Genomic DNA, 25,958 nt, shown 5'->3' with positions numbered 1-25,958 from the left:
TACACCTCTCTGTCGTCTGCTAGCTGCCCGAGCGCTGCCAGCACAAAATCGTCCTGGCGAGTCTGGCCGCCGGCTGGCAGCCCGAAACCGCCCAGCCAGAGAAAAACGAACGCGTTCCGGGCAGCCACCGGAAGTGGGCTGCCCGGAAAATCGAGCGCCTGGCGCCGCGCTCGGGCAGCGCGCAAGCAACCGCGGGCTGCCAGAGGCGGATAATCCAAGAGGCCCAGTGAGACGCAACTGAAAGCCCCCTAGCGGCATCTCTAGGCACCGTAAGTGCATGGGCAGCTCGCTGCAGCTTCATGCTGCCACTGCAAGTACGGCTGAGGTATGCGCGCGTAATTTTCCTCTAATGTGCGCCGCGAACGCTGTCTGTGCCTGGCAACTCCACGCGCCGCGGCCGTCGTCGGCGCTCCTCCCCCTATATGGCATGCGTCCCTTCGCGTTCTAGCGTCTCAACTCCGTCAAGTGTCGCTAGTTCTTGCGGCGCATCAATTCGGCCTCTCTTAAAAACCGAATGAGTGGATTCCTAACATCACCAGGACTCTGGAGCCACCAAATTTCACCAGGTGGGCCCAATTTTCGCATTGTGAGGGGAGATTTCCATTTTGCCGCGAGGAGTGGACGCTACGCCTAACGGCTGCGTCGCTACCGCGGCGGTGACACCCTCGCTACTTCTGAAGATGGCTTCTCAAGCCCCTCTCAGGGGCTACGACCCTTCCGAAATGGCCTGGACGACTGTTCCAGCTACCCAACCTGAAGCTCCTGCGGAACCTGCCCGTTTCGAGCACGAGGAGCTCTTCCAACTCGTCAACCGGCGCGGCAGAGCCGGCTCCGACAAGCAGGCTGCCCCATCGATGGCCTCCCAATCTACGCACCAAGGCCTCACGCACGGGCCTGCCTCATCACTTAGAAAACAAGCCCAGTTGTGTCAGTGGAAGCCGCGTCCTATGCCACAGATGCACCCTGAAGACTACGTTATCCTCATGCCCACAGTCACCGCCGACCTACGGAACACCTTCCGACGTGGTGAGTTGGGCAAAGCTCTGAACTCGCACCTCGGCATCTCTGCTGCCGAGAACATTCTCAACATCGCCCCAGCCTGGGAGCAGAATCTGCTCGTTGTAGGCGTACGAAATCCGCACCTCGCCGATCGCCTGATCGGCGATATCAGTTTGACCACGAGCAAAGGCACCCTGCCCGTACACGGGCAACAAACCGGAGACGTATGCCGCGGCGTCATCGGAGGCATCGCCGACGAGGAAACCAGCGCAACGCTCACCGCCCAAATGGCCTGGCGAGGCGGGCAGATTGCCAGCATTCGCCGCCTTGGAAAATCGTCCATCGCAGTGATCACCTTTGTGGGTAAGGTGGTCCCGCGGTACGTCCACTACAACGGGGAACTTACCCCCTTCCGAGAATACAAGCGAACCGTGCCCGCCTGGGTAAAGTGTGGTACTGTGGGACACCGCACGGACGCTTGCCCCACCCCGAATTCATGTAAGTGTGGCCTTTGCGGCCAAAATGTCACAGTGACGCAGGATGGCCCTGCGCCACATGAGTGCAACCCAACATGTGCAATCTGTGGACTAGCCACCCCACGGGCTCGAAAGATTGCACGGCAAATTTCCGCCGACTTCATCTTGCCGGTGTCAAGCCCTCTCGACATGGAGGATTCGAAAGCCAGAGTCTGGAAACAGACAAGATCCCACCACCGGCGGAGCCAATGGCGGCGCGGTACGTGGCAATAACGCCACCGGCTCGCTCGAGGAAAACGTCAACGCGGCTTCCTCATCTCCCGGACTGAAGTCAACGGGAGAGAAGAGAAAGAAGAAAAACAAGAAGAAAAAGCAGGCACCGCCACCGCCCTCTAGCGGAGACTACGCCAAGAACTTTCCCACTCTCAAACCAAGTGGCGCCCCACCCAGTGCTGGCTTTAGGCCCGAGTCCAATCAGCCCCCGTCTCTCACCTCTAATCCTAATGATGGCGGCACGGCCTAATAAGCGTTCCCCTCCTCCGAAAACACACACATTGGTAACCATAACGCAGCGGAATTGTAGAGGCTTCAAGGCTCGGCAGAAACGCGCGAACCTGCGCCTCTACCTAGAAACTTTCGAGGCTTTACCCGCCGTGGTCGCCCTCCAGGAGCCAGGAGCGGCGGCAAAATTGACTAACTACGTGACGTTCCAGCGAGACCCTTCGTCGTGTCTCCTCGTACACAAGTCGTACACAGCCACCGAAATCGACCTCGATCTCAACATACCGTACTCGTACGCTATGGTAAGGATCCTTCCCCTTCGCCGATCGGATCCTCCCCTGCACGTACTTTATGTATACTGCTCCCCGAAACTGAAGCGAGTGACCTTCGCGGACCTCTTTAGCCGTGCACTTAATGAGGCGGGGCGCGACCCCCTACTGATTGTGGGCGACTTCAACGCCCCTAGTCAGCTATGGGGCTATCGTAAGGAGGAAGTGCGCGGGCGCATGCTGGCGGAGCTGGCGTCCACACTGGGCCTCACCCTCCACACCGACCCGGCATTTCCTACCCGCGTAGGCAACTCGGTGACCCGAGACACATGCCCGCACCTCACCTTCACTCGCAACATAAGACACGCAGACTGGATCAACACCGAGGATACCCTCGGCAGCGACCACTGCATCATCAACACCACTGTTTATACACGCCCCCTAAAGCGCCCTACCACACTAGCACGCATCCCCAATTGGACCACCTTTCGCAAAAATTTCCCATCCGACACCAACACGAACATCACAGAGCAAGGATACGCAAACTGGTCCCGGTCAGTCATATCGCACCTTCGCTCCCACGAGAAGCAGATACAGCTTACAGAGGTGATCACGGACGCGGACAACCACCTCCTCCACCTCTGGGAAGCGCGCCGCGGCCTCACGCGCCTCTGGAAGCGCCAGAAACACAACAAGAAGCTCAAAGCGCGCATTGCGGACCTCACCCGGCAGGCAGCAGAGTACGCGGCCCAACTCGCTGACTCCAACTGGGTAGATCGCTGCAACACGGCGGCGAGGCAGATGTCGAGCCGCAACACGTGGCGGCTCTTCCGAGCCCTCATGAACCCAACACATACCCGCACAGAAACGCAGAAGCAACTACACAAAGCCATGCACGCATTCCAAGGAAATACAACGCAGTTGGCACAGGCGCTCCGGGATCGCTACCTGTGCACAACGCAGGACGCCCGCAGATCGGCCTACTCCTACGCCGGCAGGGAAAACTAGGAGTTGGACAAGCCTTTCCAGCTGCACGATCTACGGGCGGGTCTGGCCAAAATGAAGAGGGGCACCACGCCGGGCCGGGACAACGTCACCGTCAAACTTTTGGCGAACCTTCCTGATTCAGCGTACCAGTGCCTTCTAGAATACATCAATGCGATCTGGACGGGGGAAACCCCGCTCCCCATTGACTGGAAGACCGCTCTTGTCACCTTCATCCCGAAGGCCGGGAAACCGATCGACACGGACAACCTCCGCCCCATCTCTCTCACCTCGTGTGTGGGAAAATTGATGGAGACGATGGTGCGGGATCGGCTGTCCGAGTACTTCGAACAACACAACACCTTCGCGGACACCATGTTCGGATTTCGCCCACATAGATCCGCACAGGATGTCCTGCTCCAACTCGACCGCGAAATCTTGAACCCCATTACACACCCCCAAAACGATAAAATTGTCCTTGCGGTCGACCTGAAAGCAGCGTTCGATAACGCAACTCACGAGGTCATACTCACACATTTGAGTCAAACTCACTGCGGCACCAATACCTTCAATTATGTTAAACAATTTCTCACGGACAGACTGTCGTATACATCCAAATACAGGACGAAGAGCACGGACCTTTCCTGCTCGGCACGAGGGGGACTCCACAAGGCGCGGTGCTGTCCCCTCTGCTGTTCAACATTGCGATGATGCGCCTACCCGCCCCGCTTGGTGCGGTCGAAGGGGTCCAGCACGCGCTGTACGCCGACGACATCACCATCTGGGCTACGCAAGGACGCCTGGGGGATATGGAGACCAGCCTGCAAACGGCCGCCAGCATAGTGGACCGCTATGCTCGAGACTGTGGTCTGCAATGCTCCCCGCAGAAATCGGAATTCGTGCATTTACGTCCCTCGTGCACATGCTCGACACAAATCAATCTCTCGTTGCAAAGCGGTCCCATTCGCGAATCCAAGTAAATCAGAGTCCTTGGACTCTTCATACACAACCAGCGACGCTGCGACACAACACTCGCCAAACTCCGGCAGGTGGGGGACCAGGTGGGCCGCATGGTCCGCCGGGTTTCCAACAAGCGGGGTGGGTTACGATGCAAAGACCCCTTGCGGCTGGCGAACGCATTCGTGACCAGTCGAATCTTGCATTCGACTCCCTACCTCCACCTGCGGAAACAGGAGGAGGATTCCCTCGAGGTCATCCTCCGCAAAATCATGAAACGAGCGCTGGACCTCCCAGTTTCTACCTCTACCAGCCGCCTTATGGCACTGGGGATGGTGAACATTTTTAGGGAGCTTCGGGAGGCCCACCTCAACAACCAATACATTCGTCTCACAAAGACAGGGTCGGGTCGCCGCCTTTTAGCCCGACTACACATCCAGCACACTCAATTCACAGAGTAGAGATGCCGCCTTCTCGAACACTGGAGACGCGCCCTCCACGTGCGGCCTCTCCCCACCAATATGTCCAAAGAGGATCATAATGGCAGGCGCCTGGCGCGGGCGGAAGCCTTGGACCGCCATTTTCGGAGCAAACCAGGAGTCTTCTACGTGGATGCGTCCGGCCCGGACTCCAGGGGATGGTACACGGCCGCGGTCGTCCAGGAGGGTAAAACAGTAGGCGCCCTTACTTTCAAGGCCCAGTCAGCAATTCACGCAGAAGAGGTTGCCATCGCTTTGGCAGCCTCTGACACCTCCTCCAAATACATAATCACCGACTCACGAGGGGCTTGTCGAAACGTCACGCCAGGGTGGGTTACTATCTCCTAGCTTATCGCATTTACCAAAATTGTAGCCGAGACTCGGATCCCGCGCACCGATCTATCGTTTGGGCTCCAGGTCACCAAGGCGTCCACGGAAATGAGGCAGCCGACGCCGCCGCCCGCGCGCTCTCTCTCCGGGCATTTCCCACGGGACCCGACGCCGACCAGGACTTCCATTTCAATCTGATTTACACTTTTAAGGAAATATGCGATTATTACAAATCCACGCACCAAACTCTTCCCACCCCATGCAAAGGGATGGGGAAGGTCAACGAGCGGGTACTCCTGCGCCTGCTCACCAACACGATGTTGTGCCCGGCAACTCTGCAACATTTCGATCCTAAATTCGACGGGCGGTGCTCACACTGTGGGGAGGTGTCTGACACCTACCACATGGTATGGGCCTGCCAGCAGAACCCATCCCTACCCCCTATCCCGAACCCCACCCGAGAGGACTGGAAGGCGACTCTGTCCGGTTGCTGCACCCTCGAGGCCCAGAGGGCCTTAACGCAGCGCGCCCGGGCTGCGGCAAACGCCTATGGTGTGCCTGACTAGGCATCCCACCTAGTGGTTGTAAGGGCGTGACCCTTCAGGTCACGAACCCCAACCCCTCTCTCTATGATTAAATAAATGTTTTCACCACCACCACCTCCTCCCCCTCTGAGAAGTTACGCCGCTGGCTGCCGAGAGATGGCGACAGCGACGTTGGGGCACCCACAGCAGCCCGGATAGCCGCGTGCCACGTGCTGTTGCTCTGTCGTTGTTACGTGGGCGTTTTTGCAGAGTGCACGGTCTTATTTCCACTTTCCTGTGCCTTCGGATGCCGCAGGAATACATCATTGCACCAAGTGGTAAGTGCCAGCTTTGATTTATCCTTCCGGCTATCGCTGCGTAGTGTTGAGCTGCATTGAGGCTTGTGAAAAATAGTGGCGGCACAGAAAACTGCGTTTATCACGCGTCAATACTGCAATAGTAATTTGAGATGTGCACGTGTGTTTTTTGGACTGCAAATGCTCCTTTTTGTATTATTTTTAATAAAAAAAATCCACTACCACCAATGCTAATTGCTTCTCTGCCTAGCTCGCCTGCGTACTATGTTGTGACACGGCGATTGGAAGTAGAAGAAGAAGAGATCGCAATCGGTAGAAGTAGACGACGCTGAAGTGTAGGTCTGTTTTTCTGGTGCCCTCGTTCCCTTGTTCAGCTCTCGGTGCCCTCGTTCAGCCTCTGCAGTTCCTTTTCAGTGTAACAACTGTTAGAGTTGGATGTGCTCCTGCGCAATTTTTTTTAGAACATGCGCTAATTGTGAAATTTTGTGATCAAATAGAAACAGAAGCTTTACCTATTGTGATGGTGGCTACTTTAAAGTGAGCTAAACCGAATGATGAAAAGCTATATTAGTTTAAAATGTTGTCACCTCAATCGTTGTGTCCCTCTCTTGCATCGGAAACCGCAAAACTCGTATTCAGCCGCAATGAGGCCTGTGAAAAATAACGACATCACCATAAACTATTTTTTACGCGCCAGTAAGGCAATAATATCAAATGTGCACGTGTATTTTTTGCGGTGCTAATTTCTTCCCTTGTTAGCTCGTCTGTGTGGTATGTTACAAGGGCTCCAGGGCAGTATTTTTTTTTGCAGTGTATCGGCTAATTGTGCAATTCTTTGATAACATAAAAACACAAACTTTACCTATTGTGACCTTTGATTTAGAGTGAGCAAAACCGAAAGATGCAACGCGTATGTTTGTTTTCCTTGTTTTTCAATTTAGAAAAAAAATTGTTTGCACGACTCGATAAATCAATGAATGTAACAGCTGATACCAAAATTGTTCTTCTTACAGCTCCCAATAGCATACAGCTGCGTACCATTGTGCCGGTCGGACAGTAAAAAGAAGGAGCCCGGCGTTTCTTTTCATGAGATCCCTGTCGAAGCTGTGCAGTGTGAGCAATGGCTGAAAGCAATACGAAGAGATGACTGGGCGCCTAACTGCACTTCCAACTATTCAAGGGTATGCAGCAAACATTTCAAAATCTCTGACTTCGCAGAGGGCAAAAGGCGCCGTCTGAAAAAGGGAATTGTACCATCAATGTTCAGTGACTACCCGTCGTACTTGCAACCTCGAGTATTGAAGGAGAGGCACCGTGTAAGCGGAAGAAAAAGAGCAGCTTTTCAGCCCCACCATAGCCAAGATAAGACAGCGAAAGAACTCATGAAGCATGACGAAAGCACGAACGTGGAAATTCCGACGTCTGATGCTGACAGTGAGGTCTCTGAAGCCGCTCCAACTACAAGTGTCAACTATTTTGAAGTGACGCAACACCAATCAAGAGCCATTTGTACAAAGCAAGAAAAAGAACTCGTCCGCGCCGACAAAACAACGCAAGCTGACATCAGATCTTCCAACTGGCTGGCAGTGGAAAGAATCAAGCGGAAGAGGAAGGAGAGAGACTTAAAAAAGCAAATAGAGAGGCTTCGCACCGCGGTAGATAAATATAAAATGGAGCTGAAAAGGCTTAAAGAAGACAGTAATGTTGGGGAACAAGCGGAAGAAAAAAACAATACTGCAGTTTTCCTGCTCAACCACGTTTTCAAGTTCAAGCGAAAAATGCCAACATGGTCGGAAGATGTAGCGCGACACTGTATTGTACTTAGGCATCTTTCTACAAAGGCCTATGAGCATGTCCGAAAGGAAAAATTGTTGAAGCTTCCAAGCAGGAACACACTACAAAACTTTATTGGAAGTACCTCTGGAGAGACAGGTTTTATTCGCTTGGTACAAGCCCGGGTGAAATCAGAGCTCGACAAGCTCGAATCGCCGCAGTCCAGAGTATGTTCTCTCATCGTCGACGAGATGCGAATAAAGCCAAGGTTGCAGTACAACAAGCAGCAAGATAGTTTCGTAGGCCATGTGGACATGGGTGTGGCCACCGAGCTTGACAGTGCGCCGGTACTGGCAAATTCTTTGCTTTGTTTTGTAATTAACGGCCTGTCTACTTCATACAGAATACCAGCATCGTACTTTTTTACGAAAGGACTGAATGGCGCACAGCTGTCCAAATTGATGCGATTTGTTCTCACTAAGGTTGAAGAGGCAGGCTTCAAGGTGGTGCGCCTTGTGAGCGACAACCATAAAGCAAACGTGAGTGCCATGAAGGACCTCTGCGGCGGTTTCCTCACGTACAGGATACAGCATTCGTGTAATCCTGATCGGCTGCTTTGTTTAAGCTTTGATTATTGCCACATCTTGAAAAACATCCGCTCTCAGTTCCTTGCACGCGACCTTGGAAAGAAAGGAGAGGTTTCGTCATCTCACTTGAAGAAACTCTACGAAATGCAGAAAGATTGGATTGTAAAACCTGTGAGGAGTCTAACCAGAAAACATGTTTTCCGAACAATATTGAAAAAATGAACGTCAAACGAGCTGTCGAAGTTCTTTCTCCAGGCGTTACATCTGCTCTGGAGTTTTTGAAAGGGCACGCAGGACAGAGCTGCCATACATGATTTGCCTATGCGGGACCCACAATACTGTTTATGAAGAACATCCATCGGTGGTTCCTACTGCACGACACCAGCAACAAGTACCAACATATCGAGCAAAATTTTCTTGACGTCACGCACTTTGACGACAAAAATGATTCTAGGCTGGAATGGCTGGAAGTTACATTTCCGCTATATATCGACCACCTGAAGAAAGATGCAACTTATCCTCGTGCCTTTTTCACAGCCGAAACGTACGAGGCCCTTCTGCTGACAATATACTCGACTGCTTCCTGTATTCGCTGTCTGTTAGCTGAGGGGAAGTTCTGTTTTGTACTAACGCGTAAATTCAGCAGTGTCCCAATTGAAGCGCTGTTCGGAACCCTGAGGTGGTCACTGGGATGCGACGACCAACTTGACGTGCGGTCAGTACTCTCAGGACTAGAAAAAGTCTTGAAGACGGGAATTGGCGTGACATCTGAACACAGCAACGTGCTATATCATGAGAGTCACAACAGCACTGGACTTAGGACTGCAGGGCTATGTGCACTTGGGAGGATCGATGAGCTTCCAAAGGTTGCTTTGGAAGTCTTGGGATGCTTAGGTGTGCAGCATGTCCCTGCTCCTCTACCTACATTGCAGCTGTGGGCCACGTTCTATGTAGGCGGCTACATCGCTCGTGTGATAAGTGAACATATGGAATGTGAGCAGTGCTGTTTACTCACAACCAAGCCACCTACTAGTAGCACACTCGAGCAGTTCACGCGAGAACAGGACCGTGGTGGGATGCTTTACCCATCTGACAAATTACTCTGTGTCTTAGACACGCTGCGGCTGTTTGTGGATACAAACTTGAAAGAAAACCCACGACTTGAAAATCCACTGAAGAACCTGACCGATGCAGCTGTTCCAGCCATCTGTAAATCAAGGTTGCTGAAGTGCCTTGTCAGTGACAGCAGTATCCGTGAACATTTTTCTCTACTTGTGGCAACTAGATTCATCAGACTGCTGCTGCTAAAGTACGCCTGTTCGATAACAGACAAGCATGATTTGTATAAGCCGGTGTTTTGGCAGGAGCCACTCTCACGAAAGGTCATGAAGCTGTAAAAGTAGCCACTCTTGTAGCACAGCTGCTGTTGTGAAATGTGTAAATAAATGTTGGTGTCTTTCTCCTTAAATTTTGTTTTAGCGCAGTGTAGACTAGCATTGTAACTGTACTATAACCTTTTACGCTAGCGGAGCAGTCATGCAGTTTTTCGAGCCATGCCCACGTATCTTGAAACTGCCTCTCATAACATGTCATAGCGTTGGTGTTACTGGCTAACAACTAACGTGATCACTTGTAATGTTCAGAGGATGTCTGCTTCACGAGTAAATATAACGAGTTTGTACGATTCATGCTTAGTAGCAGATATCCCGCTAGCGAATAACAGCGCTCCCATCCTCGCGCCGGCAATCGCATCAGTGCGCCTCGACACCTACGTCAGTGGCGCCCTCAGCAGCGGGAGCGGCAGCGCCGCGCAACTTTACCCGACGGCGCCGCTGTATGGTTGCTCAGTCCGGTATAGAAAGCGTGATTCATGTAAAAAGAAACATGTAAAACAATACGTTGAGTGCGCTACCAAAGTTGTATACAGCATTCCTTTGTCTTGTGGTAGCGTATACATAGGACGAACAGGAAAGTGCGTCAACGAGAGACTGCGTGAACACAAGAGGACTGCAAAAAACAACGAAAAACGACGCCTTCCCGAGCACGTTATCAGTCACAAATGCAAGCCATTGCTCAGAGGCTCCACAATATTGGCACATGCAAAGACCAAACTTCAGAGGGAAATTATTGAGGCACTTCACATTACTAACTCCGGAGATAAGTGCATTAGCACTGAATCTATCTTACTTCTTAACAAAGAGGTGACTTTTCTAGACGAACACGTGTAAATTTTGCTGCGCCTCAGGTTTGCATTTTATTTTGGGCCGTTCTGTTGTTGGGTGGCCTAGCCTTCGATTCTGGTTTGAATTCTTCGTTGCAATGCGTTTTTTACCCTGTTGACCGGATGTTTTTAGTTTTGTGTTTTGCCTTATTTGACACTGCTATTGCTACGATGTTTAGTTTTTACGGTTTGGCATGCCTTTGGTTTTTGGTTTTGCTGTTGACCCTGTTTTGCTACGATTTCTTTCAATGTAACCTTTCCTCATTTTTCACCTAATGATTCTTCTTTCCTTCTTGATAGCCGTGCTGGGGGTTGTTCGAACGTTTGATGTTTCAGGCTGCACCTGTGGTGGCGGTATGCTGACGTGAAATGAACATGCGACTGTTTTTATCGCTGTGTTTGACCACTAGGGTATAAATGTGTAGCTCTCTACGAAATAAACCAGTTGGAAGTTGCGCATTGTGCATGTCGTTTGTGTTTGCTCGTTTTCGTCCCGTCTTTCGCGCAAATACGTACTCCTTTCAAGCTATGAACCAACTTGCTCACATTAGAGTTTTAATTATTGCTTATTCAGCCGGCAATTGTTCCACCCACTGTGGCGCCACTTATATGTTAATAATGTCCTAAACCGCTCATATCTATCCGGCTATGCGCACAGTCACTTATTATAATACATATTCCACTCCCGCAGTCGCCATTTATGCGCTCATTCACTCACAGCAGAACATAATCCACTCCAGAAGTCACCATCTATACACATATTCAGTCACAGTAGAACATAGTCCATTGCAGTGCCATCATCCATGCACACATTCACTCACACAATAACATATTCCACTCCAGAAGACGCCATCTGCGCACACATTAAGTCACAGTAGACCATAGACCGTACCTGCTGTCACCATTTAGAGTCAACATCAGTGTCCTCCAGGAATGTTAAAAGAAGGCGTGAAGACTCGGATAATGATCACTTCCCATGCGGTCCGGCTCTGTTGACCACCTCAAGCGTACGTCAGGTGAATGCAAAGTCCGGTCTATAGCTGTCGCTGAGGTTGGAGGCCAGAAGAAAGTGGGGCTTCCGTAATTGGAAACACACAGGTGAAAGCTGTCAATAACGCCTACGAGTTTGCAACCACGGGAATCCGTGTTCCTGTCACCCCAGACGGCATGATGGGCGTTGACATCGCCGCAGATATTTCGAGGAGCTGGGCAGCGGTCGCAGAGCTGCTGTAGCAACGAATCCAATGCTACCTTCTTTCGGGGGGTCGCGTACACGGATACAATAGACAGGATTCGAAAGCCGAGCTGTGTTCTCACAACCGCTACCTCGATGTCATCAGTGCAAAGACCGGCAACGCTTAAAGAAACATGTGGGATTTCCCTGCTTATGTAAAGCGCGGCACTTCCTGCAGGTAATCAGTTTGTGCTGCAGTTTTTATGGGCGACATATCCAGTCAAACATCTCCCGCTTGGCAGGCCAGCTTCCGACCGGGCCAATACTGCAACGCAAGTCTCTTTCAAGAATAGTTCCAGTTCAACTAACCGACTTAAAATTCCAGCACAGTTCCATTGCATTATAAACGGCACTATTCAGCGGATATTAGATCTATGAGGTTCAACACCATCCACATTAGATCGAAAGGAAGTTCGCTGGGATGGTGGTAATTATGGACTCAAAAGAAAGCACCAGCTGTAGGAAACTCTTCAGGTTACCAGGCAGCATCGCTGGAACATACGAACGCAGGGCTGAAAACAAAACATGAAGTTCAGGCACACCGTGAGTTTTGAGCTCCTTATTTTGCGCAACGCACGCACAACTCCGACAAAAGATGCCGACGGAGACACACTATTGGCCACAGTAGCGGGTTTTCTTGTCACTTGTGCATATGACAGACCCCCTTGACGTGGAGTCTGTCAGTGATTTGGTCACTCAGGAACATGGACACTTTTTGCTGGAGGTCGAACAACCGACTCGCAGGCAATGTACTTTGGCGTCTTGCTGGACTCAGGTGTCTTGGGGCGTTGTTTGGTGACGCAACCATAAAGTGCCTCCTTCGTCTGCGCATATTGAGTGTTGTGCGCCACGCGACATGCGCTGGCAACAATGCAAACTAAGATTCTGTCCCGGTTAGCTGAGGTTGGCTTTTCCTCGATGTCGCCAGCCCATGTAATTGGAACTCGGGATCTTGTCGTCCACAGCTTTTGCAGGCAGCGTTCTGAGGCCGTAGCTTACCTTCCGGTTACGTGCAGCATCCCGAGCACGGCGCTCCCCCTCGTTTGGATCAGCGTCCGCCTAGTGCTGACATCCGAGCGCAGAAACAACGAGAACAAAGCTTGTCTGAAATGCCGTTTAACTGTTATTTTGTTATGCTATGCTGTGTCGAACACTAGCAACCCTAGTGCTCGATACGCAGCGTGTTTCCGCTTACCTGCAGAGTCGCGTGCATGGACATTATGCATACACAATAATCGGCACCGTTCCGCCATGCAACCCCCTCCCCCTCCCCACACCCCCCACCCTCCTCGACTCTTGGCTCTTCTACCAAATCGCGCTCATATGCCACTGTCTCCTCGCCCTGCTGCTCTTTGAAGGGACGATAACGCCGCGATCTTCGAAAAGTAGGACTCTGCAGGTGTGCTATAAAATTTTCTCTGGGGTGAAGAAAACATATTTCGTTACCCAGGAAACCAATGTCGGCTACTAGACAGCTTGACTCAGCTTGACCCATCTCAACTCGACTATGGCTTCTTACACCCACAGAATAGACGTCTAGAGGCCATCTCAAGTTTGATGCCTTGTAGACGTTTGATTAAGGACGTATCTTAGACAATGTATATTATATGACTGCATGACACATAATATTCTAAAAAATTTTCTTCCAGACATTAAGCCTGAAATATGGACATCCTTACTTTACTAATGTGGTGTGCTGCAAGCGTCAAGCAATACTAAAAAAAAGAAACATGGATCACGAATGTACGTGGCGCTTAAGAAATCTTGCAGGGAAGGGTAAATTAAGGCAATTGTGACGTGCGGCTTGCGCTTATATCGAAACGCTGATGCTTTCTGTGCGTACTTTGCGTAGTGCGAGAGTCACACGTTTTCCCGCCATCTTTTCAAAAATTGCAGGAGCGCCATCATACCTACGTTTATTGCTCTTGAAGTATATAGCTGCATAAAGATAATAAGTAAATCTTGTTATTATATTTTTAGAAGTAAAAATTTTGCTATACAAAATTTTGAGCATGTGTATTTTAATAAACGGATTGCATTGAAAACATGTGTAGAGCCGGCGCTGGCGGCGCTGCGAGCGACCCCACGTTTCCCGCCAAAATCTGTCGAGAAGCGGGCGAAGCATGGCCGTTGGCTCCGTTGGAACGTTCGCTGTGCTTTTGTTCGCGGTGCCACGTCAAGACTGCGAGTGCAAAAGGTAGAGTTTTCGACTTTTTCTTATGACTTCGAGGCACACTAAAGGCTTCGATGAACTGTCTCGCTGGCAGAAGCGTCGGCGCCTACGTTCGATGGCCGAACCGTCGTTCGAGGAATCGGTTTCGGGGAACCTTTCCCAGCAAGGGTCGGTGCCGAGATGTTCACAGCCCCAAGCTATCAGCGCGAATGTGTTTTCTGTGTCAAGTGACCCATCCACAGTTAATCAAGAACGAGGAGACAGTTCCAGTTCCGATTCCGACTGTCTGGAGATATGCGAAACAGAAGTGCCGGCCGTGCCTGACATTGTTCACAGTGAAGATTGTCCTGGCAGTTCTGGTGTTGTCTGCTCAGATGAGAAAGGTCACGAAAGCATGAAGGACTTTTTGACAAGGTGGGCAGTACGAAATGGGGTGGGACACAAGGCTGTCAATGACCTCTTAAAGAAACTGAAAACGCACGACTGTTGTCCATGCTTTGCTAGTTTGCCTTCGGATGCCAGGGCGTTGCTCGGAACACCAAGGAAACATAATATTATTTCTGTGTCACCAGGGAGTTATGTACATATAGGACTAGAAACCTGTCTGACGACTCTGCTTAAGGCACTTGTGGACATTTCAGCGGCACCATCATGTCTCAAGCTTACATTTTTCATTGATGGAATTCCTTTAACAAAAAGCTCTACGAGTCAGTTCTGGCCTGTCTTATGTCGTGCAGAGGGAGTTTCAAACAACAACGTATTTGTTGTTGGCTGCTACCACGGTGAGTCAAAGCCAGAGTCAGCAGACACCTTTCTGACTCCATTTGTTGATGAAATGTGCAGTCTGTATCAGAATGGACTTTGTGTAAAGGGTAGAAAATTCACTATAGAAATTAGAGCTTTTGTATGCGATGCCCCTGCGCGAGCCTTTGTGCTAGGTGTGAAGACTCACTCTGGTTATTTCAGCTGCACTAAGTGCACTGAAAAAGGAGAATTTGTAGATCAGAGGGTTGTTTTTGCTAGCACAAATGCACCCCATCGCACAGATGACGACTTTCCTCGCAAAACTCAGAAAGAGCACCATGTTGGCAGCACTGTCCTCGAGAAGCTTCCCATTGGATTAATCTCAACTTTTCCTTTGGACTATATGCACTTGGTATGCATAGGAGTCACCAAAAAGTTGCTGTTGTTGTGGGTAAGAGGTGAGCTGCCCCATCGCCTGTCAGCTTCTGCGGTTGCACAGCTTTCAGAGTCCTTGCTGGCTCTGAAAAGTTGCTGGTGCCTGGAGTTTGCTCGCCCACTGCGGTCTTTAAAACACCTTGATCGCTGGAAAGCAACTGAGTTGCGTACTTTTCTTCTCTATGCAGGCCCAATTGTTCTGAAGCTTGTTTTACCTCGTAAGAGTTATGAGCATTTTATTGTTCTCCATGTTGCTGTACGAATATTGGCTAGCCCTTCTTTATGCATCTCCCTGAACAGATTTGCAAAAGACTTATTGTGTTACTTTGTAAATTATCTGCACAGATTGTATGGCCACCGTCACATGAGCTACAACGTTCATGGGCTGATTCATCTGGCAGATGATGTCCTGTTGCATGGTTGCCTTGACACATACAGTGCTTTTGCTGAAGAAAGTTTTCTTATAGTTTGAAAAGGCTAGTACGAAGTGGAAAAAAACCCCTTGAGGAAGTTGCTGATCGAATTAACGAAACAATGAGCAATGGTGAACTCTTTGCAGCAAAAGGAACTGCGTCCTTTTCTGGTGTGGTCTTAAAGGAACCACATGCTGATGGCCCACTGCTGCCAACATTCAAAGGTCCTCAACATCGTGCTGCAGTATTTGAAACGTTCACTCTAAAAGGCAGCTTTGGTGACAATTGTTGTATGCTTTCGGACAGCAGTGTAGTACTTGCCTCTAACTTTGCATTTGACAGTGATGGTCAAGAAGTTTTAATAGGCCAAAAGTTTCAGTCCTCAGATCCTATGTTTTCAAGGCCTATTATTTCTTCTGAACTGGGCATCCTTGTCGTTCAGAACCTATCTCATGTTATGGCGTGGCACCTAACTGACGTAAAGTGCAAATGTGTCCTTTTTCCCCATCAGAGCGGGCCTAATACTTATGTTGTGCTACCACTTCTTCATTCAGAAACCCATTTTTAGCTTTTGGACTGTAGTACCATTAGGATATATCACTGTTGCAACGTGTGTTGGACAACTTGTTTGATTTTTTACAATAGATACTATTAATTTTTCATAATCTGTGCAATACAATATGTTTAGATTTCAGTTTAAGTTTACAAGGTGCCATGTTTTAGCTTCACCCAATACTCTGTGTGCTCTGGATGGACCTCGTGTATTTGAAGAGTGAACCCTTATGTTCTGTACATGTTGCAAAACAAAGTGAAATGTTTTTGAATGCATGTTCAGAAACTATACTTTGATGTTAATGCTCCCAAAAGCATGATCCTAAGTGAAAGCCTGTGGGTGGCACTAACGACTTTCATCAACAGATGTATGCAGTGGTGCGATTTGCCAGTGATGACACAGTTGCTGTTGTACCCACAAACTGGGTTGATGGAGAGGACTGCTTGTGGCCTAGCCATGCAAACTCCAAAACCATAAGCAAAGCTGTTGAGCGCATGCAGACTCCGGATGCATCATATTCTCGCCACAAGATTATTGTCCTTCGTCTGGAGTGTAAGTTGCTTGCTTCCAATTTTTTTTTCTAACCTGCTCATTTGCATTCCCACTGTTCTTGATGTGACTGCAACACAAGTGACGTTATTCTAAGGGAAAATGATTGAAAAAAGGCCAGAGTTCACGTAAGACTGTCTTGATGAAATTTTTGGATTGGTCTCCCAGATTAAAATGGCCGTTGAAACAAGATTGTCGACCTTCACTTATTAGTTTGCAACTGCATCAAACAGCTTCCTAACAGGACTGCTGCTGTGGCTTAGTGGCATTGACTCTGAACTGTAATTGGGTTGGTCTAAGCCATAATGACCATAAGTATCAGTTAAGGCATTAGAAACAACTATTGATGGGCAATGACAGCACCTTGCAGAGGCTGATTCAATGAAACAGCACCATAGTTTAAGTTGGAGAAGAACTTTGTACTTTGTGTAATACCGGCTAATTAAGCAAGCAATGTTTTTGTCTGTATTCTAGCTTCATACAAGACTGCGCGTGCACTCCTGGCTCGGGCTGAAGCCACTGATGATATTCAAACATCTGCAGATGAAGGTAGGATTAAAAAATTATATGCAGTGTGTTCTTTAAGCACTGCATCAGACATTTTGTCTTTTATATAATGTGTGTTTCAGCACAGATTATGGTAACAATAACATTAGTTGGTATTTTAGGTCTTCAAAGTGTTGAGAGAATGTAAGTGTTTGTGCCTCTAAAGAACTGTATAATGCTTGCTTGAAAGAAATGAAATACTTTATAAGATGGTAATGCTAGAAATATCTTGTTTTATCTTTGTTTTTAAGGGTTACACCTATAATTTGTCAGTTGTAGTTTTCAAGAAAGGCTGGAATGCTTACTCCCATGCTGTGGGTTATTGTTTGTTATTAGGTATTGATGGTTGGCGTAAATCTTAGTGGCAGCATCTTGTAAGCATTGTTAATTTAATATTCAAACCCCTTCTCGTGCACCTCATGGCTGCCTAAGCAATTAGTTCTCACCTTTCAGAAAGAGGACGTGGCAAGCGACGAAAAGTTCTCAGAGTTTTGTCAAGCAGTGAAGAAGATGAAAGCGAGCTTGAAGGAATGCCTTGCAAGCCGCCAAGGTGAATCTCTTTATGATGATCACATTGCTTAAGTTTTGATGCTCTTGTCATTTGAAAGAAAATGCATTTTTGCAATTTTTTGTATTTATTGCTAACTAGCAGAACTGGATTGCTGACTTCCTGATTTTTGCACATTGTCATGGTTTCCAGCCCCAAAAGATGTGCCCCTGTGCATTGTCCCATGGTGTTTGCAAAGAAAAGTACCCACAGCCCAAAAACACATGCCCGCTATGCTTCAGGCTTTGAAGAAACCATGGCTGAAAGGCCAAGCAGTGAAAGTTGTTCTAAAGGTAGGTACAGCTCATGCTCTCTAGTGAGGGTTACCTTACATTCACATGCTCACTAAATTCTTATGATGGGCGGATTCAAGCATAGTTAACATTGTGAAGTGTACATTGAAAGGTTTCTTTTTCAGATGCAACATACATCCTGCTAAAGGAAATTCAACACATTAAACAGCAAAACGAAAAGATCCTCAAATTGCTTACAAACACAAAAGATGACAACAGTGAAGGCCTTCGTTTAGAGTTGCCTCTAAAAACGAAGATCATGTAAATGATCTGGAGTCCCAGATTGCTAACGACAAGGCAACAAGAATCAGCTTGGTAAGTGAACGTGACACTTTCTATGGCTGACTGAGTCAGAGCTTTTGCAATGCACAAAATACATTTGCTATTGTAATGCATTACCCAATATGTCATGTAAGGGCTGGATTTATCACTTCATAGCGAGAAACGCAGAGTTTCACAATTCATATTAAGCCAGTTCTCGCAATCTGGATTGAACTATCAAAGCTCAGTATCCTTGGCATGCATGCCACGGCTGGAAAGTGTTCATGAGAAGGAAAACTTTGAAAAGCAAAGGATAACAAAGTGCTGAAGTGGTATGAAATGGTATGTTGGTGGCACCACTGGACCAAGCAGTGCAGTGCAAGAACCAATTCGTCACCCTCTGAGGCTCATCACAGCTCACACTGATTGACAGCTGCACTGCTGCAAGAATGGTAGGAACAGTGACTTTTTTTTCTTTGAAAAATCCTTACACTTATACATGGCTGCTGGCAGTACTGTATATCATAGTTGATGAAAGTTATTTTGTGAAATTTCCGGAAGGACAAATATTTTTATGGGTTAGGTCATGGCCATAAAATGCTGTACTATATAATTTAAGGCAATGCTAAGAGAACCAATAACAGATGCAGTGGAAAGCTGCCATCATCTGAGATATGCTTTTCAATTTTCAAATATAAATTTAAACTGGGTTCAGCCTTCACTGCGTTGAGGCAAGCACTACATGGCCAAAGCAATGGTTCACTCATTTATATGGAAAGATATGCTCTCAAACTATATATTAATAGTGTTTTTTTTGTTTTACTCTGTGGAATATCATTCAATATATTTGTTGCAGGCACGGAAGCTTTCACTAATAGGTGGAAAGAACATAAGAACGCCGACTGCAAACATCTTGCGCACAGTTTTCACCGACGAAGTGGGTAGGATGTTCAGCGTTTTCGGACAGCGGGGCAAAAGAAGCTTGAAGGACCTGCTTGTCTTTGGCGTGATTGAAGGTGTGTATTTGGTAGGCTTTTACAAATGGTGCATGAATACTAGTTCCTTCCTATTAGTATGCCAGTAAGACCTGCACAATTACCTTGCATTTGAAAACTTAACATAAAATTAGTGATTGTTATATTCTTAATGCCAAAACAGTGTTACTATTTAGTCACACTGGAGTTCATATTGTAGCATGAGCCATTAAGGCTTTTCATATAATCTGTTCAACCGTGCCCACACAGTTTTCTTCCAGTAAAGTGTTTATTTCCAGAATCGATACGAATGGACAGGCGCTACGTCTCCGCCGATTCCCATACGATACAGCAAGCAGCAGCAGGGTGGCTGAAGAACTGCACACTGAGGGTGATGGCAGTCTCTAGAAGGTAATTTGTCCATTCATAATTCTGTTTAAGGATGCAGTGTAACATACAGTTATGATAATCACATTTGTGTGTGTGTGTACCTTTGTATGAACCAATGGTGTAAGCGAGATTTTGAAAATTGTTGATTACTTTACATGAATATGGCTCTCTACATCACTGGTTTGAGTAGAACTAAAAACAAGTTTTCAATTGGTGCATTTTTGTTCAGGCAGCATTGTGATGCAACAAGTGTCCAGCTGGAAGAACCAGTAACATTGGGAGGGCAATCAGGTGAGTGCTTCTTGCTACGAAGCTGTCAACTGCATGTATAATGAATGTGGTACTGTCGGCCAAAAGTTTCATATTAGCACAACTAAAATCTGGCTTATGGCGTTGAAGCGATAATCCAATGGACCTGATCACAGTTTTGCAGTGATGTCTATTTAACAATGATTGTGATTAAGCCGAATAAATAGTGAAACTAATATTTTTTATGGCCACTGGTACCATGGAGCTCACTGTAAACTTCTCTTTGTGGCTCCAGAGTGCCGTTTCTCGCTGTTGCGGGAGCACCTTGACAGCATTGCTTAGTAATATTTACGGCTGCAGGAAGACCTTAGTAACACTTGAGTACGTTTTGATGAATAAGCTTAATTGCAAACTTTATATCTTACACATCTAGCGTCTGTTCAGCATTTTCATCTCCATAGTTTTTTCAGTCAGTAATTAATCAAGTTAATGGCTCTAAAAAGTTAAGCATTGCATTTCATTTGAAAGGGGCGTAGGCTTTTTATTTTGTTATTTCATGCTAGACACAGCCATATTTTTTAATATGTATTTCAGAGTAACAGCCTCTGAGCCAACTGCACAGCTCACAAAAATCTGGCGATATCCAAGGATGGTGTGCTCGCCTCGTGTGTCCTCCATTCTACTCATTCAGCGGGTCTCTCAAAGTTGCAGTGACAATTTTATAACTTTGCATTTAAATTTTAATTCAGTTTGTTTTGTATCATCTATTGACTGAATGTTTTGGTGACATTTAGATGTGTATATGTATTTGTAATTCTGCACTTCATAAGCAGTTTTCTGTTTGTGAATTTTGGAGAACTTCATCATTATCTTGTAGCCATTGAAAGTTCCGTGGAAAATTTTGCACCAGTTGTATTAATGTTTGACCATCTTTAGTAATTTTAGGATAAATTTTTGTGCACTCTAGTCTTTGAATGTTTTGGTGACAGCAACATCATTCGTCTTTGTTTGTAGTTTTGATGCTATGTCATATTGAAGTGGTTTTTAATGTGTAAAGTTTGAACTGCTCAAATTTTTTTGTACCCTTGTTATTGAAATTTTTGGCGACAAGTCTTCTAGTCACTGAAAGTTCCTGTGACAGTGACACCTGTGTTTATTTGTAATTTAGCAGTTTTTAACTAGTTCTATATTTGTTCATTTTCAACTCTATTTGTTCTGCATCATTAGGTGAAAGTACTGGTCACATATTGAAACTTGCTGTATTTATTTGTAATTTTGCAACGCCTGAACAGTTCTATATTTTTGAATTTAGGAGAACTTGATCATTATTTGTTGCCATTGAGTTATGTGAACAATTCCACACGAGTTGTATGTATTTGTGTTTGGTCATCTTTATAATTTGCAACTAAATTTTTGCACTTTCTAGTCATTGAATGTTCTGGTGGCAGTACCATCGTTTGTCGTTGTTTATTGCTTTGATGCTATATCATATTGAAGTGGGTTTTTTTGTGTGTTAAGAGTGAACAGGTCATTTTTTTGTATCCTGGTTATTGAAATTTCTGGCGACAAGTCTTCTAGTGACAGTAAGGCCTGTGTGTTTATTTTTAATGTAGCTGTTTTAACTAGTTGTGCATTTGTTTGTTTTCAACTCTATTTGTTGGTCACATATTGAAACCTGCTGTATTATTTGTAATTTTGCAATGTCCGAGCAGTTCTATAGTTTTGAATTTTGAACTACCTGACCACTTTGTTTTTCTATGTTCACTGAAAGTCCAAGTGAAAAATTTACACCTTTTGTATTTGTGAATTTCAATAAATATATTACTGGTCTTAACATTGGTTGACATGCTTTTAAGCGTGACATTCACCATATGCTCAACTGATGAGACGATTCTGCAGCATGGTTAAAACCAGTATATTGATTCCACCCGAAACTCAGAATTCCTAATAATTCAGTATTTCTGCATGGATGGCCTGCAAAATAATATTCCAGTAAGCGCTACGAATCAGGCAGGCATTGAATAAGGCCATTTGAGTGCAGGTCTGCAATACCAACTGATATTCTTGGCCTTACTGAGACGTCTTCAAGACCATATTGGAGGGAGCGTTAGCACAAAAAAGCCGAGCTTGAAGCCGGCTAATAGCAGCTAATGGCTTGAAGAAGATGGCTTGTAGCCAGCCTGCTTGGCTAAACTAGCCAAGAACTAGATGTCTTGGAGATGACTTTGCGTTTCCTGGGTAGAAACTCTCTACCAGCTAGGCAGATCTATTACTGTGGCTCAAACTGCGTGACCGTTCGATGACAAAACTTATATAAACGATTGCACCTTCCTCTTGTAAAATCTAGTGCCGAAAAAATAAAAACATGCGTCGGCCGGGAATTGAACCCTGGCCACCCGCGTGGCAGGCGAGTATTCTACCACTGAACCACCGACGCGGATATTCCGCAGGCATACTGCCCATCTATTTACAGCGTAGTTCTTTGCGTAAGTTTTCCTTCGTGTAAGTCATTGGACAGGCTGGCGTCGCCTCTGTGGAGAGGAACTGTCGTTACAGAGCGCGTAGTGAGCGGACCGCGCCACCAGAGCAGGTCACCAGATTAGACCAACAGCAAGGTAATCTCATGACATTACGCGGTAGACTGGTCACTGAACTTCTGTGAAGCGTATTAATAATAAACGAGTAATAACGCCGCAATGTTGGAAAAGGAGGACTCTGCAGGTGTGGGTACAAAATTTTGTGTGTGGCGAAGGAAATATATTTTGTTAGGAAGGATACAGGCTATTCACATCTATTACTGCGGCACAAGCTGCGTGGCCATACTATGCGAAAAATTATACAAAGGCCTGCACCTCTCCTCTTGTAAAAACCAGCGCCCAAAAAGCAAAACATGCGTCGGCCGGGAATCGAACCCGGGCCACCCGCGTGGCAGGCGAGTATTCTACCACTGAACCACCGACGCCGATGTTGCGGTGGCGTACTGCGCCTGTATTTATAGCTTAGTTGGTTGCGCAAGTTTCCCTCTATGTAGGCCATTGGACCGGCTGGCTGGCGTCTCCTCTTCAGGGAGGAACTGTCGTTACAGACCGTGTAGTCAGCGACCGCGCCACCAAAATAGGCCACCAGATTAGACCAACAGTTGCGTAATTTTATGGCATTATGCTGCGTACAGGCCACTAAACTTCTGTGAGACGTATTGGTAATCAAATTTACCGGGGGCACTGAAGCAACTCAACTAACTCGCGAGTACTGCGAAAACGCTCAAGTTCTGTTTATATTTTAGTCCAAATCTGCTTGAATTCCTTTCCATTTCTATTTTAATTCTATTTTATTCGTTTGTAGGTGGCCCAGCTGTGTATATTAGAGTAGGATACAACTTAAAAAAGAACTGCTGCTGGTATAGTTCTGCAGGGTGCTTAGCACGACAGAAACAAGGACATGAAGGGACACATACAGAACGAACACTAACTTGCAACTGAAGGAACTGGAATGTAATTCACGTGTTCGAGGTGTAGTGTGCCAACTGTGACAGGTTCCGCTACCGCCATGCGCCGACACCACGCTGCGCCTGATGACGACGACGTTATGCGCTGACACTACGCTGCGCCTGACGACGACGAAGTTGCCCCGCTCTCTTGGTGCTGGCTACGCCCGTCTACGCTGCCAGATCCTGCACGGCGGTTCGGTCTCTTGAGGACGCCTAATAAACGCACCCCTACAGAGGAATCAAACCCGCATGGCCAACTATCCTCTTATTTGAGGAGGCAGCTAAATATAACGGCCTAAACTGAACAAACATAATTTGGGGGCTAAAAATATCAAAGACCGTAAAAAAAGCAGTAAGCACCTCCCCCTACTTCAGACAGAAACACCGAATAGATTACTCAGCATTTAGCAGCAGATGTCTTCCGATCCGGTATGCCCGGGTTCGAACCCGGCCACGGCGGCCACGTTAAGATGGAAGCGCAACGCAAAAGGCACCCGTGTGCTGTACGATGTCAGTGCACGTTAAAGATCCCCAGGTGGTCGAGATTATTCCGGAGACATCCACTACGGCACCTCTTTACTCTTTCACTCCCTTCTTTGTTGCTTCCGTTAAGGTGTGGTTAAGGTGTGCACCGAGAAATGTGGGACAGTTATTGCGTCATTTCCTTTCCTCCAAAACCCAACTTTCATTTCAATCTACTCCGCGAGGCATAACTAGATTATCTAGATTTTTGGCTTATTTTGAATTTGCCCTAAAGAGGGTCCTGAGCTAGTCGTTTAACTGCCAGAAATCGTGCTACATGCTCCCAGTATTCTTAGAAGCGTTTAATTATTACCCTTTGCGGCCGATTGCCCGGTGAAATCGGATTAACCTTTCCGGCTCCCACCTTTTTTTTTTTCGTTTGAACTCGCATCCATAAGCAGGAGCCAACCAACGCGTGGAGTGCCTTTCAGCCAGTCGTTTTCACTTTTGTTTTGTTTTTAAGGTTCTCACGAAAAAATAGCTTCAGTCGCAGACAACTTAGCCGTAAATTAGTCTAACGAAAATAAGAATACGCGTGGACTCTTTGATTTACGTATCACTCCGCTATTGGCAGAGTGGCAAGCTGCCACGCCACTGGCTGAAAGGCACTGCATGCGTTGGCTGACTCCTGCGTTCGGTGGGGAGTACAAGAAAAAAAAATGATGGGAGCCGGGATGGTTAATTCGATTTAGGGAAATCGTCTGCACAGGTCAAGAATGCTTGGAGGGTGCAGATGGAGTTCTCACGGTAAACAGACGAACTCAGAATTATCTTCAGTGCACTTTTAATGCGATCGTCATTAGGTTGTCGTTGTACAAAAACCATCTGTTTTCTCCGTGACGAAATTCTCTTATTTGTTGAGCTGGTCCTGACGTCATCAGCCCCATATATGTTAAAGTCTGAGGACTAGAATGTTCGAGAAAATCCGTTGGATTATCACATGGGATTATACTGACCTAATCCAGTAATACATCTCAATTCACCCACTAATCCACTTTATTCACCCACATGCGCCCCCTGATTAACCTTAATCCACCCATTGGGGCCGTCGCGCTGGCTCATTCGTTTTGCCACTCCACTGCCGACCAGAAAGACGCGGGTTTGATCCTGACCACGGCTGTCGAATTTCGTTGGAGGCGTAATCTAGAGGCCCGTGTACTGTGCGATGTCAGTGCATGTCAAAGAATCCCAGGTGATCGAAATTTCCGGAGCCCTTCACTACGGCGTCCCTCATAGCCTGAGTCGCTTTGGGACGTTAAACCCAATAAACCAAACCATGTATCTCCATTAATCCACCTACTAATCCAAATGCTTGGGTGAGCCTGCTTCCAAAATACTGGGGATCATTTGGAATTTTCGGCGGCCGGCCACGTTACAAATCGCATTTTCTTCTTTGCAGGCTCGTTCACATGCAAGCGCCTGGGTGAACTGAGCGATGGGGATGCGCGTAGCGGGCAAAATTTCCGACCTCTTGTAACCTCGTGGCTCTGGCCTCTCCAGCCGCCGTGACGGCTCGAAACATGTTTTCGAGCAGCGGTGATCGCGGGCGTTTCAGCTTGCATGTGATGCAAGCTTAAGAAGGTGGCTTAAAGGGCCTCCATGTTCTTGTTCTCGTTCTTTTGCAGAATGAAACTAATGATATTAGGGGTCAGGTGTGTATTTGCGCATCTTATGCAGTCCGCCATTAGTGACGAAATTTTATGGCTACGCATAAGTCGGTAATTAGCTGGGCGATTTAAGAACCGTTTTTGCGCCCCGCGTCTTAAGCATGTTTCGCATGCAAGCGAAAATGCTCGCGATTCCAGCCACCGCGGCGCAAAAACTTCTTTTGAGCCGTCGCGGCGACTCGAGGGGCCTGATTGACGGGGTTCGAAGTTAGAAATTTCAGAGCGACGCGCATTCCACTCGCTCACTCGCTTGCATGTGAACCATGTTTTAAAGATGGAAATGCGATTTGTAAGTTGGCCCACCCCCGCGAATCCGAAAGGACCTCCATAATTTTGGAGTCAGCCCCACGCCACAAAATGAATTAAGGTGGATTAATTGGGATTGCTAGGCGAATTAGTAGGAATGAATTGGTGAATTGAGGTGATCCAGGGGAATTAGTGGTTAGAATAAAGTGGGTTAATGGGTGGATTATTAGATCAGGTTAGTATAATCCCATATGATAA

The 25,958-nt window shown here is 47.2% G+C and overlaps 1 non-coding gene and 1 pseudogene across 1 annotated transcript; one reads left to right on the top strand and one right to left on the bottom strand.

The window, feature by feature from the left end:
• The first annotated feature begins 7,860 nt into the window (after positions 1-7,860).
• On the top strand, positions 7,861-9,593 carry LOC149369998 (uncharacterized; annotated as a pseudogene).
• Positions 9,594-22,669: 13,076 nt separating this feature from the next.
• On the bottom strand, positions 22,670-22,740 carry TRNAG-GCC (transfer RNA glycine (anticodon GCC)). Its single transcript has one exon. It is a non-coding gene; the product is annotated as a tRNA-Gly (tRNA).
• Between the last annotated feature and the right edge of the window lie 3,218 nt (positions 22,741-25,958).

The sequence above is a fragment of the Amblyomma mixtum genome, chromosome 1 (genome assembly GCF_055824585.1).
Source record: "Amblyomma mixtum isolate Tamu chromosome 1, ASM5582458v1, whole genome shotgun sequence".
NCBI lineage: Eukaryota > Metazoa > Arthropoda > Arachnida > Ixodida > Ixodidae > Amblyomma > Amblyomma mixtum.
Note: the sequence above shows the minus strand (reverse complement) of the source record. Positions and strands in the feature narration are given on the sequence as shown.